This window comes from Montipora capricornis, chromosome 6, assembly GCF_036669925.1.
Source record: "Montipora capricornis isolate CH-2021 chromosome 6, ASM3666992v2, whole genome shotgun sequence".
NCBI classification, from domain to species: domain Eukaryota; kingdom Metazoa; phylum Cnidaria; class Anthozoa; order Scleractinia; family Acroporidae; genus Montipora; species Montipora capricornis.
Genome location: NC_090888.1, coordinates 53,214,129 through 53,231,628, shown reverse-complemented (window position 1 = coordinate 53,231,628; position 17,500 = coordinate 53,214,129). Strand labels below are relative to the sequence as shown.

The 17,500-nt window shown below is 41.1% G+C and overlaps 2 protein-coding genes across 3 annotated transcripts in view; both read right to left on the bottom strand.

Annotated features, from left to right (window-relative positions):
- Window positions 1-9,898, bottom strand: part of LOC138052480 (uncharacterized) — a 38,234-nt gene extending 28,336 nt beyond the window's left edge. For both annotated transcript variants that reach the window (XM_068898988.1, XM_068898989.1), the window contains exon 1: window positions 9,730-9,898. The gene's annotated coding sequence lies outside the window, so the exon portion shown is untranslated. The remainder of the gene's footprint in view (window positions 1-9,729) is intronic.
- A 4,660-nt stretch (window positions 9,899-14,558) lies between these two features.
- The window catches only part of LOC138052477 (uncharacterized), a 43,298-nt gene continuing 40,356 nt past the window's right edge, over window positions 14,559-17,500 (bottom strand). The window contains exon 19 of the mRNA XM_068898986.1: window positions 14,559-17,500. This exon is cut by the window's right edge and continues 1,878 nt beyond it. The gene's annotated coding sequence lies outside the window, so the exon portion shown is untranslated.

Below are 17,500 nucleotides of genomic sequence, written 5' to 3'. Positions count from 1 at the left end.
ATTGATCACGTCTTGGACAAGTTGCATTCCCGTTTCCAATCCAGTATCGAGCATTCGTTTTCCCACTTTTTTTGCTGTTGTTTTGAGAAACGGAGTTGCTGAACGGAACAAGGACCGAAACATCCCACCTAAGCCGTCGCCCCCTTGACCATAAGTGTGTGTTCCTCCGTAGATATTAATGTCTCCTCCTTTACCGTGCTGCCTATAGGGTACAACATGTCGTCCCTATGGGTAGTGTCGGTGGTTCATAGGTAATAACATGTTGTTATAGAATATCACGACGCCGAAAATGCAAGGTCACGCGTACGGCTCCAGAAGCAAATGGTATCAATTGACCTGTGTCTCCCCTTATATTGATCGCCACGGATGAAAACACAGTTGTACGGAGTCTATGGTAGGAGGGCACTTTGGCCTCTTCTGTGATCATGTTCCCCGGCTGACCACGAGGAACAAGCATCCGAAGTAAGTTGGCTTGAGCATCTCCCACTACTTGAGACTCGATTAAATCGGAATACACGTAGATGGTTTGAAAAGCGTCTCTCGAGAGCAATCCCCATACCAATTCGTCTTTTCTGACAAGTGTTGTCGTTGTCCTCGCAAGAAGGACGCTGTGATCATCATTCTGTTGGACAAGGCCTCCGATTTGGTACAGCTGAGGAATATTATACTGATGGTTTAAGTACCCCAAGGCGCGAGCTAATGTCTTTGATAGAATCACATACCAACCGGCTGGTAACTTCAACTCAAAGTAATCTTGTGCTTTCTCCTAAATGTAAAAACACGCGTTTCCTTCCAGACTCGTCATGGTCTTGTCACTCTTCAAATAAATGTCTCTCAATCGATTGTGTAGTCCCTTCGTCATACCATGAATGACATCTTTGACCGTACGGTAAATGCCACTTGGTACAGGGATGCTCAATTTCCAGGGTTCAGGGCCAGTCTTACAAAGCAAAGTGTAGGACAATTCGGATTCTCACCTACGTTTTGCCAGGTGTAAGGGTAAATGATGCGTGTCATGGCCACCTCCCATTCTTCACTTAGGTGTAGTTGACTTGGTAACTGCATCTTAAAATCGGCCGCCTTGTTTTCTGGATACTGAGTCAGACTTGCATCACTGGTCAGCACCATGTAAAAACTGTTGGTCATGTTGATCGACGGCGGAAATGTAAAACGACGCTGACGATACCGTCTAAAAATGCTGGCGTTTGACCTTATCCACTCGTTAAATATATTTAAATGGTCTGAAATATCTTTGTCCGCAAAGGTAGGTACACAATATGTTCTCTTTCTTCAAGGAGTGTTTCTCGAAAACTGCCCAGGGGTATCATCTCATGTAGGAGAGGTAACCGCTTGTCACCCACCTGCCACGGTTCCACGAGATTGGTTTGAACTTGAACCAGTCTCTGCTTACACGAGCAAAGCGACAGCGAAGGAGGAAAGATGTAAATACCAGGATATGCGATGGATGTGCCAGCTGGTAAGATGAACCAATCATGACCATATTTTCTTTCTAAGGTGAGTGCAGCATTCAAACGAACGCTGGGTGTAAGAGTGTTGTTTTCGGTTATCCATCCCAACGCGCGAGCTGTAGACAATGTGATCAGAAGTCCTTCAGTTTGCGAGTTTAACGTTACATTCCATTCGTCGTCCACTGTGATTTCAATCTTAGATGGTGGGTCAGCGATGTTCAGGCATTGTAAAATTCCTTCTGTCACATCTAAGGCTGTATAATACTTGCCCTCGGGTAATACAAACGGTGTGGAGTCACCTCAACGATCCAGCATGATGTGAGAATGTTTGCAGTCATTTGTAATGTCAAACATTGAGAGCGAATACACGATATGATGCAATCCTACTTCCCAATCTTCTTCATCTTTCAGATGGATTTGTCGAGGTAGCGCTACGCGAAAGGAGGACTTGGAATTGTTTAGAAATAAATTACTGCTTGCATTACTGGTAAGTGTCACGTAAAAGTCGCTATCTTGAATCATGTTTGTTGTAAAGCGACCAACTGGCCCGGGGGCGGGGGGACTCCCATATGGAACAGACGGGGGTACTCGCCGGAAATTTTGAATTTAACCCCCTAAAGGAGGCCCCCCCGGGCCAACTGGTTATGCGGAATCCAACTGTCGTATTTCTTTGGCCAACCTTTCCAATGTACTGACACCTCCTTATTCGCTCCTCGTCCCCTGCGTTTTAAAATCTTTTCAATACGAAACAAGTGTTTTTCCGTTTCTATCACTTTCTGTAACTCAAATTCGTAAAAAGTGCCTTGAATCCAGTCACCGTCTGCTTCCTTTAGGCGATACACGGGTGGGTCGCGCGGAAGTCTCTGAGCAACAGTGAAAGTTTCCTCCGTCCAGGATGGTAAGTAACCTTTTTCAAAGATGCGTTTATGCTTACTGATCTTGACTTGATCTTCCACTTTGAATTTATACTTTGTCGGCTTTTTGAACAGACTTCTATACAAATTGTTCCAGACCTCTGATGCGTTATTCTCGTTGACATCCGCTGGTCTCATTTTGATGCTACGGTGTACGCTTTGATTGTAATTCCCATTGACTAAATCGTCCAGTTGGTCCAAATAATGGTACGAGCTGCTGGTAGTGAACATACGCCACATGAGTTGCTTCAAAGTGCGGTTGAATCTTTCAACCACTTGGGCCTTGGTTTCGTTGTAGGTTACAAAATGATGGACATTCTCCTTTTTAGAAAGGTTTGAAACGTTTTGTTCTTAAATTCGGTTCCGGCATCTGTTTGCAACTTCTCAGGTTTGCGACCTTCCTGGAAAATGCTTTCAAAGGCCACCACCAACGAGGCTCCTGTTTTCGATTTCAAGGGCACCACCCACGCGTATTTGGAAAGGACATCGATACAAGTCATTAAATACTTGTATCCTTGATTCCACCGACTTAAATGTTGCAAATCAACCAAGTCCGCCTGCCATTGCGAATCTATATCAAACACAATTACTCGGTTACGACGAAAGTGTTTTCTTGCAGGTTTGTGTAGGGTATAGCCAGGTTGTTGGCGGAGCCAATCGAGTACTTGCGTGCGTTTCAAACCATACCGACGCGCCGCACGATACAGTTTGTCGACTCCCCCTAAAGCGGATGGTCGATCCACTTCATAATACAGTTTCTGTAATAGTTGGTTCGTCTGATTTAGGGTCCGCGTTTTCTGTTTCTTCTTCTTTTGCATTTTCTTCTTCGTGATTGTCGGTGACATCTTTCAATTCGATGTGAACCTCGCTACCGCAACACGCAACTAAACATCGCATTCTCTGACATATGTCACTTAAAGAAACTGTGGGCGATGAACTTCCACACACGCGGCTTGCAGCACTACCCATGGTGTTAAACAAATGATTAGATCTTCTTCATTCGCAGACTTTTTATGACAATTTGCCAAACCATCCGCCAGAAAGAAGGATAATGTATCGAGTACGTGACACATAAGACTTTGTGGAATGTATATTGTTCGGTAAATGTAGCGTTGCATTGGTCCATGTAGTAATAAAAACTCAACAAGCGACCGGGGTTCATTGGATGTAACTCTTTTGACAAGTTCCAACCATTGCTCACGAGGTGTGCTGTGAAAGATGTGTCCTGCAAAACAACTCCGAGCGCAAACCCGAACCAAGACAAAGTACACTCTATCCATGTTAACGAGTCAACTGAAAAACGGGCACTACACGTATTCCTTTACACCACTTTTTGTGAATAGACCATTTTACAGTTGTTGCTAAGTTACCAGGCCTAACAATGGAAGCGAGGCTGCCGGTGACCCTGTTTTGATACAAACCTTCACGCTTTTGTAATGTTAATATGGACTAATTAGCGTTACAACAACACAATTTACATGATAAAAGCAGTGAGGTCTGTATCAATGCAAGGTCACCGGCAGCCTCGCAGCCATTCACAGGCTTGGTCGCTGAGCAAACAACTGTAAAATGGCCTATTCAGTCACTCACTAACACGGTTAACACTTGGGCGTGTGTGATTTATTTTCGCTCTAAAAACATTAAAACAATGCATGCATAATATTGCTTGACCGGTACATGTGTCATCTTTATTGTACATAGGGTGCGTTTTCAAAATAACTTTTATTTACCAGTAAAATTTTTTGGATTAAGATTTGATTAAAGAAAATCTATCTCTCGCAAATATAACATTGTGATAAGCGTTCTCTGTTAAGAAGCGAACTCAAGTGAATAATGTGTGTGATTTGTTTTCGCTCAAAAAGCGTTGAACAGTGCATGCATAATAGAACACTAATGATGCAGCGAATGCAAGTGAATTACATTTTGTTTTCTTCTCTCATTTGCGCGTGTGTGATTATTTTCGCTCAAAAAGCATTGAAACAGTGCACGCATAATAGAACAATAATGATGCAGCGAATGCAAGTGAATTACAAAGAGAACTACTCTCACAAATATCACATTGTGATAAGCGTTCTCTGTTAATTCAGTAAAACGTATGAAATGCTTGTTGGTGTGTATTTATTGACTCAACAACTATAATCTTTGTTGTACATAGGGTGCGTTTTCAAAACAACTTTTTTCGGACTAAGGTTTGTTTAAAGAGAACTATCTCTCGCAAATATCACATTGTGATAAGCGTTCTCTGTTAATTCAGTAAAACGTTTGAAATGTTTGTTGGTGTGTTTTTATTGACTTAACGATAGCGTTCTGCAAATAAAATTCGTTCGAGCTAGTCCGGTCTCGAATGTTTCATATTCTGTATGTCTGAACAGAACTGCATTATCAGAGTCACAGTATTTGTTTAAGCGCAACGCAACATGTTTGTTTTAAGGTTACGATAGTCAAATAGTCGAAGAACAATCATTTATATCAACTTGTCACTAGAGTATCTTTTAATAAAGCGTTTGAAATGTATATTGTTGTTTGCTCACTGCGTCAAATGTTGTGAAAAGTATTTTGAAATACGATATGAAACCAACTCCCGCTTCACCATACAACAGTATAAAACGCTTCTCAAAATCCAAAGGTTTTTTTCAAGCGTTTTCAGAAAAGGTTTTATTCAAATCTGTTGAGTAGGCTTTCTTTGTGTCTGTGCACTGAAGGGTGTCTGTGTATTCTTAAATAAAAAAGATTGCATTTATCCGTGTTTCATTCAAGCGCGAGGTTAAAAAAACTTTCCTTAAAAAAGGTTGTAACAACGGAGTTCACGTTTGTTTAAAAAGCGTGAAAGAGTTGAGAATGCTCCTCTTTTCCACACAAAACAACTTTTTTCTTCTATATTCTTCCTTCTTCACGCTTCGATCGCCTCTATGCAAATTTAGTTTAAAAAAGAACAAAGCGTTTGTGGACTTGTCCAGGCGTGTAAAGCCTTTTGTGTATGTGTTTTAAAATTCTGTTTGACTCGCTTCAAAACAATAGGTATTTGCGTTTTGATTGGCTCTCGATGAGGTCATGGTTGTTTCTGATTGGTTTCCGATGAGGTCATCTGCTGTGGTTGTGATTCGTTTCTTTTCCTAAGTCTTGTCTTTGCTTTGCTGCGATCTCTTATTCACAGTTCAACTCCAGAGCAGGACAGAGCTCTCTCTCTCTCTCCAAACTAGGCTAGTAGCATACCGATAAAATGATATGCACACACAGTACTATTTTATGCGCGCCTTACGAAACATTATTTTAGGGTTACGTTTCTTTCTTTGTGATTCTCATCGATGAAAATATCCTCGTCTTGGTACATGACCGGCATCTCATTAACCTGACCCTAATTTATGCGACGGCCTAGGATGCACGTGTTGTTTCACGTTTTAGGGTTACGCACGTGTTGTTTCACGTGTTAGGGTTACAACCGTCATTGCGTCATGCCCCAACATGCCCCTAATTTATGCACGCCCCCTTCTTTTGTATTTTGATTGATGACGTCATTTGATGACTACCTGTCAAATCTGGTCTGAATAAGCCGATACAACTACTAATATATATGTACAAAAAGGTGAGAAAATAACGAACGAATCATAAATAAATACAAAGATACAAAAGAAATAGTTGTGTGAAAATAAAATGCTAATAACATGGATTAGATTACAATAAAATTGAGTATTGTCTCGGCAGCTGCTTAGAATTATTGTCTGCCTGGCTAGTAATTGCAGTGTGCCAGGATTCCAGCGTTTTTCTTACGCGTGAATTGCCTCTGTCAATGACATGTGCATTCTCAAAATCAATAGTGTGGCCTTCGAGCCAAGCATGGCTGGCAACATTGGAACCACTTTTAAAAACTTTGGTGTTTCGTATTTGTTCCTTTTTTCTAGTGTGTAAGCATCTACCCGTTTCTCCGATGTAAAGCCCCGTTCAAACGGTCATGATAGTTGATGATAGTTAAACAATAGAGTGTTTCTGTCGAGGAACTATCGGATGATAGTTGCCCCGCGGAAATTTGATGTTCTTAAAACAAATATTTGCCCGAGAAGCGAAGCTTCGAGGGCAAATATGCTAGTTTTAAGAACATCAAATTTCCAAGGGGCAACTATCAGACCGATAGTTCCGAGACATAAACACTCTATTGTCTTTATTGTTCACCACTAAATTTTCCTGTAGCGCCATGCCTCAAAACTGGAAACGACAAGAATTTATTTATCAAAATGTCTAACCGCTAGGGAGCGCTTAGGTGTTACGTATTTTCTGTTGTATCCTCTTCAGATGATATTACATCTATACATGTATAAACAATTTTATATGTCAACTGCTGACTTCTAAAGAAGAAAACTTCTAAAGAGGAAACCTCGAATCTTGAAACTTCTGCGCCCGCTTGATGTTTTACAGTAAAGTAGTTTACTGCAGTTTTCAGCCTAAAAAATACTTCTCTTGCTCTCTTTTAACTAAAATCGACATGGGACGATAAATCTTTTCATCTTACCTAAAAAAAACTGTAGGAGAAAGCTGTCTTTGATGAGCCACTTGCAGTGAGCGGGCACTATCGTCTGATAGTCGCCCTAGGGCATTCTATTGACAGATAGTGCCCGCGCGAGATCGTACCACGTGATCAGTTTTGACCAATGACGACAAAGGAAAATTTAGTGGTGAACTATAATTGATGATAGTTGATGATAGTTTCAACTATCACGCACGTTTGAACACGAACTATCATTCACTATCATCAACTATCATCAACTATCATGCAGTTTGGACATGTTCAAATTCGACATGATAGTTCATGATAGTTTTTTCCGTTTGACCGAGCGGATGATAGTGCATGATAGTTTTTCGGTCAGCGGGGGTAACTAAGGCGGGCTCAGTGCAATATGGCTACCGCAAGTTTGCCATCGTCCTGTGAGGAACAACAAAACAATAATTTGGACGAATATTCGGACGACAGTGACGCTGAAAGCGAGAAAGTGAGAAAAGCTAAAAAAGCTAAAAAACCAGACAACGAGAGGTAGAGTAGTAGTTTGATATGCAACCTAATAGATGAGTACGAGGCACGGCCATGTTTGTGGAACATTTTTTGCGATGACTACCACGTTTGTGGCGGCCCAGCAACTCTTCACGTATGTCATCCTGCATTACAGCCACTAAAATTGTGGCAATAGCTGCTCTTCTCGGCTGATACACAGCCATTTTCGTCACGAAATTCAAATCCCCGCCATATTTGTTTACAATCGCGCGCGGTAGGAGACTAGGAACCAGTTAGCTACGCCAGCACATTGCGCGATTTCGTCAACTGTCATGAACTATCATGGACCGTTTGATCGCAAACATGATAGTCAATGATAGTGAATGATAGTTGAAACTATCATCAACTATCATCAACTATCATGACCGTTTGAACGGGCCTTAATTCCACGTGCAGTCCGCACAGGGGATTTTATAGACAACGTTCGTTTGCCGATCTGATGGAGGTCTTGATTTGGGAGACGCAAATTCCTGTTGCAAGGTCTTAACCGGTCTGGTGGTGGCTCGGATGCCGTTATTGTTGAGGATTCCCATTTTGGGAGTCTGGTGGGGGAGTCCACCTAAAGAACATTCCCACTAACTCTTCAGGGAAAAGCATGACTTCAGAGGTCGGTTTCTTCTTTAAGATGTTCGATATAGTTGCTAATGGGTAGCCATTTGATTTAAACGCATTGGAAACGTGGGTCAGCTCTTTCCTTACTCCTTCAGCGGTGCTCGATTTAGATTTAAATTCGCCTCGTCCTTCACAGTTCGCGATGCCATTTTTTGTTTACATCTGTAGCCCCCAAGGCGCAAAGGATTATGGTTATGGGCAAGTAGAGAATTGTCTGACAACTTCCAAGCGATTAAACTTCGTTCTCAGTCGAACAGTTTCGGGTAATAGTCGGTCTGGATATATCCAGCCAAATGTCGTCAATTGGCTAACCACTTTCCAATCGATAGAACTTTGGCATCAGTCAAGCAGCTTCGGATAATGGTCGGTATGTTGCATGTTAGCTAGCAAGTCAGCTGGTCAGTTAGCTAACGATTTACAGAGGCGATAGCACTAGCCTTGGGATACCACAGATATCCCACACAAAAATTACCGATAAATCTGTTTTCACGGCGTTAAGCTTATTTCACTGGTCAATGAGATATCAAAGTAAGAATTTATTGGATTCTTATTAGGTTCAGTAGCACTTTAAGGTCGCGCAGGATACTTGCCTCGTGTGAACTAATTCGTGAACCAAATGTTTGGGGTAGGTGTTTCATTTTCAAGCTTTAAATATCTGAATATTGAGGGTCGAGTTGTAATATTAAATAACTTCAATCGAACTCCTCGAAGACATCATGACAGCAGCCAAGATCGGATGCAGCTGACACGCGCATAAATTACAGCCGACTTAAATATGCACAATCGGGTACATACCACGCAGAGTATTCGCGCGCACCGAATGTTAATTAACTATGCTAATAAATATCAACACAGCGATCTTGGTGAACTTGGTTGTCGTTTTATAGGCGGATCGCGATTAACGATGATGTTTTAGGCTGCCTAAGTTAGAACTGGGAAAAGTAATGTTTGAGTTTTGTGATTGAGAAGCGCATTTATTATAATCATATATACTAGAGGTGTTCATTGTGCTTTGAAACGGACAGATTCAATTTACGTAAATAGAGCTTACACCCACAGGACAAAACGAAAGCCATAGACAACTGATTTATTCCCAAAAAACGATTTTTCCAGTTTGAATATCTTCTAGAAAGGAAGTGAGGCATATAGTCCACTATATATTGAAACAACTTTACCTTAGGGTTGATTATTTCAGTAACAAACAAATCGAAACTAACATCTCTGAAATGATGTTGTATTTAGGATGCGACTGGATGGATGGCATTTGATTGAAAATAACATAAATTGCCCGCAAGGCTTTTATTTGCAGCAGCTGGCGCGTATGTAGTTGGGTAGTTTTACATCCGTGTGTGAGAGTTGAGCAATTTAGCTATGAATTTGTCTGAGCCTTTAGGGAAACTGCCTCCAAATGTCAGCAAACCGCTTGGCGCCAAGGACATCAGATACCCGACCAACTGTAATTAAGCGCTTGGCTTGGCTTTTACTGAATTTGAGAATCGAAAGTGACTCAGCAAAGAAATTAAAGGAATCTACTATCGAGTAGGAACTTCAATTACAAGGACCGGATAAAAGGCAAGATAAAGCAGAAGATACTCATTCCAAAGAGAGGACATTTCCAGTTTGAATACCTTCTAGAAGCGAAAGCGAAGAGACATATCGTTTTGTCTGGCTAAAATAGAGAGAGTAGCCTTACCTGTTATAGCGGATTGCAGTTCCAGTTCTTAAGAACAACACTTCCAAATTCCCGAGTTTCGTCTATTTGTCCACTATCTGTCTGTGAAACAATTTCCTGGGTTGAGTCCGGTGAATTTCAAACACTGAGCGTCGTCTGCTGCTTTTGGGGTCGATTACTTCACAGACAAGTGAAGAGGGTCCAATATAGGTTTGGTGGGATGCGGGATGGGGCTTAAAATCGAGGCGGGATGTGGGATATGAACAAGCGAGACCGGGATATGCTCCGTTTTCGTAGGCGGGATACGGGATGGGATTAGTTATACGTGGGATAGTCTGTAGTCTTCAAGGACACAGCGGATCATGAACCTAAAAACAAAATTAAAAAACAACTATTGTCAAACTGTACTCCTATATTGAAGCTAAAATTCTTTACAAGATCACATTTAAATGTCCACTTCGCAGATAAGTCAGCTTGTGAGGTTAAAAATCTGCACTTCTCAGGGCCTTCCGCTGCCGACTGCGACACCCACCATACATTCACTCAAGAACAAACATGAATAATGCAAACTACAAATAATGTCATCAATATCATCTAAATCATGAAAATACTTAGTAATAAATGATACTAAGTCTCTTCTGAGAATCATCTACGACCCAGTAGAGAGCCGCACTTACCGTCCTCTCCGATTCTGTCGATCTTGAGACTCCCCTTGCTGACTCACGGTCGAGATAGGACGCAGCTCTTTACCACCTCTAATTTCATTGGATCCCTTTAGGACGCAGCTCTATCGTTTTTAGAGTTAGGGTCCATTGTATCTTTTGTATCGTTCTTTGAATTGTGTCCATTGTTTTCTAAACCAATTCCGAGAGCCGTTGTAATAGCTGCGTACTGACCCTCACGGTCCAAATCCCAAAGAGAGGCATCTCCTCTCAAGGCCACTATCTGTAGAAATTCTGCGACTCGAAGACGCGCACAAAGAGGCGAAAACAAGCTCGTACTCCTCGTTTCACCACTAGATATTACCAATATTAATGGTTTGAGTAAAGGGATAAATCCCCATGGTATCCCTCTGGTTGCCGTCGGCGAAATAATAAATTTGGAATTCTCCTACCCCCTTCTCTTCGATGTCGTGTCCATCCTCTTGTATTCCCCGACATATTTCCCTGGTTGGCCCGGGTTCCTACCCCTGGGGCAAGCCGATGACATGTGCATTAGAGGCCTCGAAACTAAAAGGCAATATTAAATATCAAAAGACTTCAACTTTATTCAATTAATTTAATCTATAATCTATTAGCTTTAATGTGATACATAGTTTGACCCTATACAGAAAAATAGCGGCGCGACACTTTTATTTTTCCGGGGACACCTCATTTTCCTTTCCCGAGACATTAATGCATTATAAAGTGTGAAAATCTTCTAATTATGCTAAGGCAATGCTTTTTTTGCAAATTTTACGCTCGTTTCTTCCAATTACGCCAAACATATATTAGCACAACAGGCCAAGCTTTAGCCATAAATCAGCGTCTTGAAATTGCTCCAAAGAAACAGGTTTTTTCTCTAGGGGACCCATTCGAAAGAACAGGATTCCTTCTAGTTATACGAGGTTATACGAGCAAGATCACGAAAAGGTCAAGGGCTCGAAGCCCTTTCAAGTTCAATGTTCTTTTCGTTTTGCTTTGTTCATTTGTTTGCTCGTTTCAGGTAGCTAGGTAATCAAGTTGCGTACACAGCCGTCATAACCTTGAATCTGTGAATGTTGCATTCCTGACTTGGTTGCTTGTGAAAAGGGGACTGAAAATAAAGTAATGTCACTGACGGGCACAGGAACACCTTGACTTGCTACTGGACTGTCTGATGTCCGGCTGTAAACTATTTTAAAAATTCCAATCTTAATGTTTTCAATCACCTTCAAATCTTCAATTTTCTCCTTCCCCCAGACTTTCTTCACCTCCATCCTTCACCCCCTTTTTTGTTTAAAAATAATCTTAACTTTAAATCGCAAAATACCTTCAAACATTAATTGAATCTAATGAATCAAATCAACTGAAGCTAATGATTTTGTCACTGTGGAATAAAACCGCTTATTAAATTCTCAACCTCAGATAATGCATTTCACGTGCCCTGATTGGTTCACTCAATCTCGGTTATCAGCTCATATACCTTAGTTTGACCTAATATGGTAAATGATTGCGCTAAGCGTTGCTAAGCTAAACTTTTTTTCGCTGGAAAGCGAAATTTCTCTCTGAATAAAGCCAAAACAGAAAAAAAAAATTGTGGTAAGTTTGGATCAATTCCGACGTTTAGAAGTATGCGAAAAGGTAAGAAATGTTTTTGTGGTGAGTCTGAATATGTCTGACCTCAAGGTATTACACATCTCATTTATATCATTTTTTTTCGATTTCGCTCGGATTTTCAGGCTTTTTTTGTTCGTATTTCGTACTTCCAAATTTTTGGAGTTTAAGGAATTTAATACAACAATTATTGCATTCGCGCTTGTTGGATATGAGACTGGTTATAGCCAACTGGGCTCTACGCGCCTCGTTGGCTATTTACCATCATATCCAACAAGCGCGAATGGATTCATTGTTAAATATTGAGGGGAGAGAGAGATTCATATCTTAATTAATTGACAACCCCCTTTGGACAGACCATAACACGGGTCAATGCAGCGATCATCTGAACTGAAGCAAATGTTGAGCACCCAGCCAGCATGATCTTATCAGTTATTTTAAGACTATGTTTCTTGGTCGGACCGGGTTTCGAATCCTCGACCTTCAATCATTGGCCTCTTCAATTTTTTGTCGCTCCTACAGCGAGTTAAGGGAACGGTGAAGTGTACGGGAGCGGTGGGGTATTACTTTAGTTTCAGTCAGTTCACAAATGAGTGATCATGCTATTTTTTATCATTACGTAATGGGTGGGTGATCAAGTGGCAAACACACTCTCTCTCAATGCCCTCCTTAACCCTATGGGTACGGAGATGCGCCTAATCCCAGGAACCTGCTAATGTTCGAAAGCTTCCTACGTAATACGAAGACTATGAAGGGAATTTTTCAGTAACATTTTTTCAGTTGTATTCAAAATCTTCTAAAGGCACATACACCATCATCGCAAAATGAATCAAACTACAGATAACGAAAAGTATACTTCACCGAGCCCGGGGTAAAGCTAGTGCATTACGCATGTGCAAAGTCATAACTGTTATTTAAATGACGTAAGTGATAGAGCAGTTTTAAATTGAGTGCCGAAGATTATACGCCTTTTCACTAGCTTTTCATTACTCCCCTCTCTGATTTACTTGCGATATTTGCGTCATTTCCTCAGTCATTCGAGAAGAGAAACCAAACCAAATGCGCCGGACCTACTTGTGCCCATTTTCCCGCACTTTGGCGCCGGTTACATACATTTGATTCGACTTCTGATTGTGTCCTTACGCTGTTTACGTCTATATTGATTGGCTAGATAAATGCTTTGCCTTTGTTTCATGACACTCAATGGCAAACCACTCTATAATCTGTACCAGATACTGACATCGGACACTTCAGACACAAACGTTTTATTCTCGGTACGTACAACTATGATGGCAATCTGTTTTTAATTAAGTTTAAATAGTATTCGCCTCACAAGAATGCAAGAGTGGAGCAGATTCAACATAACCTTGACCAGAAATTGAAGTGTTTCTACCGTAACGTAGACTCTTCACATTTAAGCCACTTTGACAATAGCCGAGCATGCCCAATGTTAGCTAATGTTGGACAAATTTAGGTCAATTTTATAAATGTAATCCCCGATATAATGCAGAGCCTAGTGTCGTTCTATGGTTAATTCACGTACGTAACCGAAAAAGTAATCTGAATGCCTTTGTCAGTACTTAAAGTCCAAAATAGATTTAACTTGAGTGTGGGCTGTTGGACTCGTAAGGGGTCCTTCCGTAAAATTTTACGAAATTGCCAAAAAACTGACCATACATTTTAGCCGATTTTCTTACTACTCCATGAAGACAGCCTAGTAACAACTTTTTGCTGTATATAAATAAAACTGTATATAAATAAAACTTGAACTTGAACTTGACACCATTCTAAGCAAAAATACGAAATAAAAGATGGGTGTCACTGAACTTGTTCAGGACAAAATAGCCATTCCTTGACGGATTAAGCTTGGCGTCAATGAAACCCGCCGTTTTATATCAATGTGCCCGGTCTAATGCGCGCACCAATGGCGCAAGAAATTATGCGCAGCAGGGTTGCGCAATGCAAAACCAGGGAATCACCTTACTTGAGGTAAGAGGTAAGGGGCAGGGTAGAGGTTTGGGTTGGAGACTAGGGTGAAGGTTGAGGGGCTAGGGATGCGGATTGATTGCTTGATTCACATCATTCGCCGGCCTCAGAACCCAACATCCTATGCTACTAGCACGCCTGAATACTGAAAAAATCACACGACCATGATTCTGACCAAGTGGACTGGAATAACGGTCGTTTAGAGACCTCTCCCCAAAGAAAAAATCTGATCTCAGCCGGAATTCCCAACAAACTGGAACCAACAACCAACAAAGGAACGACGCAAGGCATGCGCATATGGCGGTTGTACAGAGAGATACGTAGATTAGGTTTTCCCAATTCAAGTGCTGGAAAAAGGGATTCATTTGGGGCACCTACTCGATTAGTTCCATAAGCTATTTAGGTGTCCCAAACTCTTCACAATCAACCTTGTATTAAAACTGTTTGTTTACCATTTATCCTTTCTTCTTTTCCCCTAACATTTTACTTCTTAATCACAATTGTAATATTTCATTAGTACTATGTATCTTCTTCAATATTTAATTTGTAAATATTCATATGTATATTCTATTTTTCTTTTTCCAACACTGTAAATTAATGTTTGTGTGACTTTAAATTAAAATTGATTGATTGATTGATTTTCAATGGCTTCGAAGTTGACACGGCCGTTGAAACTAGCGGCTTAACAGCCTGGCAGCGTTTTAGCCCACTTCCGAGTTGCTGCATGCCTCAGTTTCAAAGCGAGTCCTGTTGCAACTAGCGGCTTAACAGCAACGGAAATGAGTTGCGTATTCTTATGCAAATCAAACTCATTTCCCTTACAATAGTTGAGCACCAAGACTCACTTCAAAACCTAGATAAACAGCAACTCGGAGATGGTCCATTTTGAATCAGCTTAAAAAAAATTGTCACTCTGTCAGGCTGGTAAGCCGTTAGGTCGAAGCCGCCAAGCCATAGAGGAACAATGGAATGAGATAACGGAAATTTTGTGGGGCGGAATAATGAAATAGCGATTTCCTTTGGAATAATAGATTTTCCTGGTATCACATTATAGTGCAAAAAGAGGTAACAAACCAAGCATTCTGATTGGCCAAAGATACCCTATCAAGTGGGGAGCCTTGGGTGGCACAATTTGGGCGTGATACTTGTGCGTGGCTAAGCGAATTCTTCACCTTTATTGAGTTAGTAAAGCCGATGAGGCATCACACCAACAAAATTATAACATAGTATATGAATAAAATATAAACAATATACATATAACTGCAACATGCATAACCGAAAACGTATTTTACTGGGTTGGCTCACAACAAAGCAGAAACTTTCTCCTTGAACCCCATGAACGACTGAGTAGTAGCTACTTCAGCCGGGAGTTGTGTCCAGTCTCTGGAGGTTCTTGGGAAAAATGAGTATTTAAAAACATCAGTTTGTAGTGGGAGGCGCGGTGGCCTCATGGTTAGTGTGCTCGACTCATGATCGAGTGGTCCGGGTTCGAGCCCTGGCAGGGGACATTGTGTTGTCTTCCTGGGCAAGACACTATACTCTCACGGTGCCTCTTTCCACCCAGATGTATAAATGGGTACTGGCGAATTTAATGCTGGGGGTAACCCTGCGATGGACTAGCATCCCATCCAGGGGGGAGTAGAAATACTCCTAGTCGCTTCATAGTACGGAAACCGTGGATAAGCTCCTGCGTGTTGGGCACTTGGATCCTAAGCAGACTTGCCCTTTTACCTTTATTGCGTGTAGTTGCTGGACATTCATGTCTATGAAGCCATGGATCATTTTATACATGATCAACAGCCGCGAGATCCTTCTTCTCTTTTCTAAAGGCTCGAGACCGAGAGTATCTAACATACTGCTAACACTTGAAGTGTAGCCATAATCACTGTTACAAAACCGTGCAGCTGCTCTTTGTACTCCTTCAAGCCTTTTTTTGTCACATTTGCAATGGGGGTCCCAAACTGGAGATGCACATTCAAGCTTCCAAGGGCCTAACCACAGTTTTACAAAGAGTAGTTTTTACATTACCATCACAAAACCAAAAATTCTGTCTTAGTAATCCTAATATCCTATTTGCCCCGGTGACTACTGTGTCGATATGCTCTTCCCATCTCAAAATTCTCATGTAAGTAATCACACGATTTTTCCCGTGCTACCACAGGCAGTCAATACTCAGAATTCGAGTGCTTTGTTTACAATCCCTCCGATTTATAAGGATTTTATTGTTTGGGAAACACAAAAATACTGAAAAAATCGGCTAATCTTAACATAAAGCAAAGAAAATAAATAAGGTAATCTTATTTTTGCTTTACTCCGTTGAGTTCTTTGTCCATTTGAGGCGATTTGGGCTGGTTTGTGATCATGCCTTAATTAAATTATGGCAAGGCAGGAAACTTGAAACCTCAGAGCCCAGTGATCACTCCGCGATCGAGGCCTTCTGTCGACTTTACCGTGAAGTCCGATGATGAGCGATTTGCAATAAAGGTCCAGGTGCGAAAACAATCTCCATGCCCCAAGAGAAGAAGCAATTTCGGGAGTTGAAGAGGAATAATCGAGCCTTCATTATTCCATTAGTCTTTGCTCGAAAATTTTCGTTATGTGGCCTCACTAAGCAGTTTGCATGGACAAACAGCTCGCTTTCCATGGTTGATGGGTGGAGAGCCCATCTGGCGCATAAACTCACGGCAACAAGCTGTAAAGAGGCCGATTATATTTATCAATACTAACATATCCTAAAATACGATAAATAACGAAAAACACAGAGAAAGAAGTTAAAAATACAAAACACGGGTGAATAGTAAGTAAAGTTGTAGTGACACGTACCGAAATACACCAATTAAATGGCCTTTCTGTGGATTAAGAGTGCATAAAACTTGCTCTTAATTAAGTCTATTACGAATAGACTGCGAGCAGTCTCTTATTTTTCTTTTGCGTGACAGTAAAATTCGATGACGCGCGCGAGGAACGAGGGCGGAGCCCGAGCGAAGCAGTAGCAGTTTGTTTTTTCTTTCTCGCCCCAATCTCTCCTCCTTTTTTGCCAGTAATGTGTATAATTTTAACTGTTCGCGTGCCCCGCTTGGCTATGAGGAACAAAGGACGACCGCTCGCGGTCTAATTACGAATCACTCCTAAGAAAGCATAAACATGACAACAAAGGTTGATTTTATATTCTGACCGCGTGCTTTTTTGGCAGGATATATTTCAATCTCTCTTGATTTTCATGGTATTTCGATCGAATAAAAGCAGGCTTCTACTACGTACTTGTGATTTTACGATACGATTATACCTTATTTTATGTTCCCCAATTATCGAAGTAAATACATCTCTAACGAAATGATTTTAAGAACTAAAAGTCGGTGAGGTAATCTTCATGTTCAGTTTTAGGTCATAAACTTTGTTGTTGCTGTCAGTTCTAATGTGGGAAACAAGAAAATTTGGTTTTAGCAAACGTGTTGATAAAGGTCGAAATTACCACCGTGAACGATTCGGAAAGCTGACGTTTCGAGCGTTAG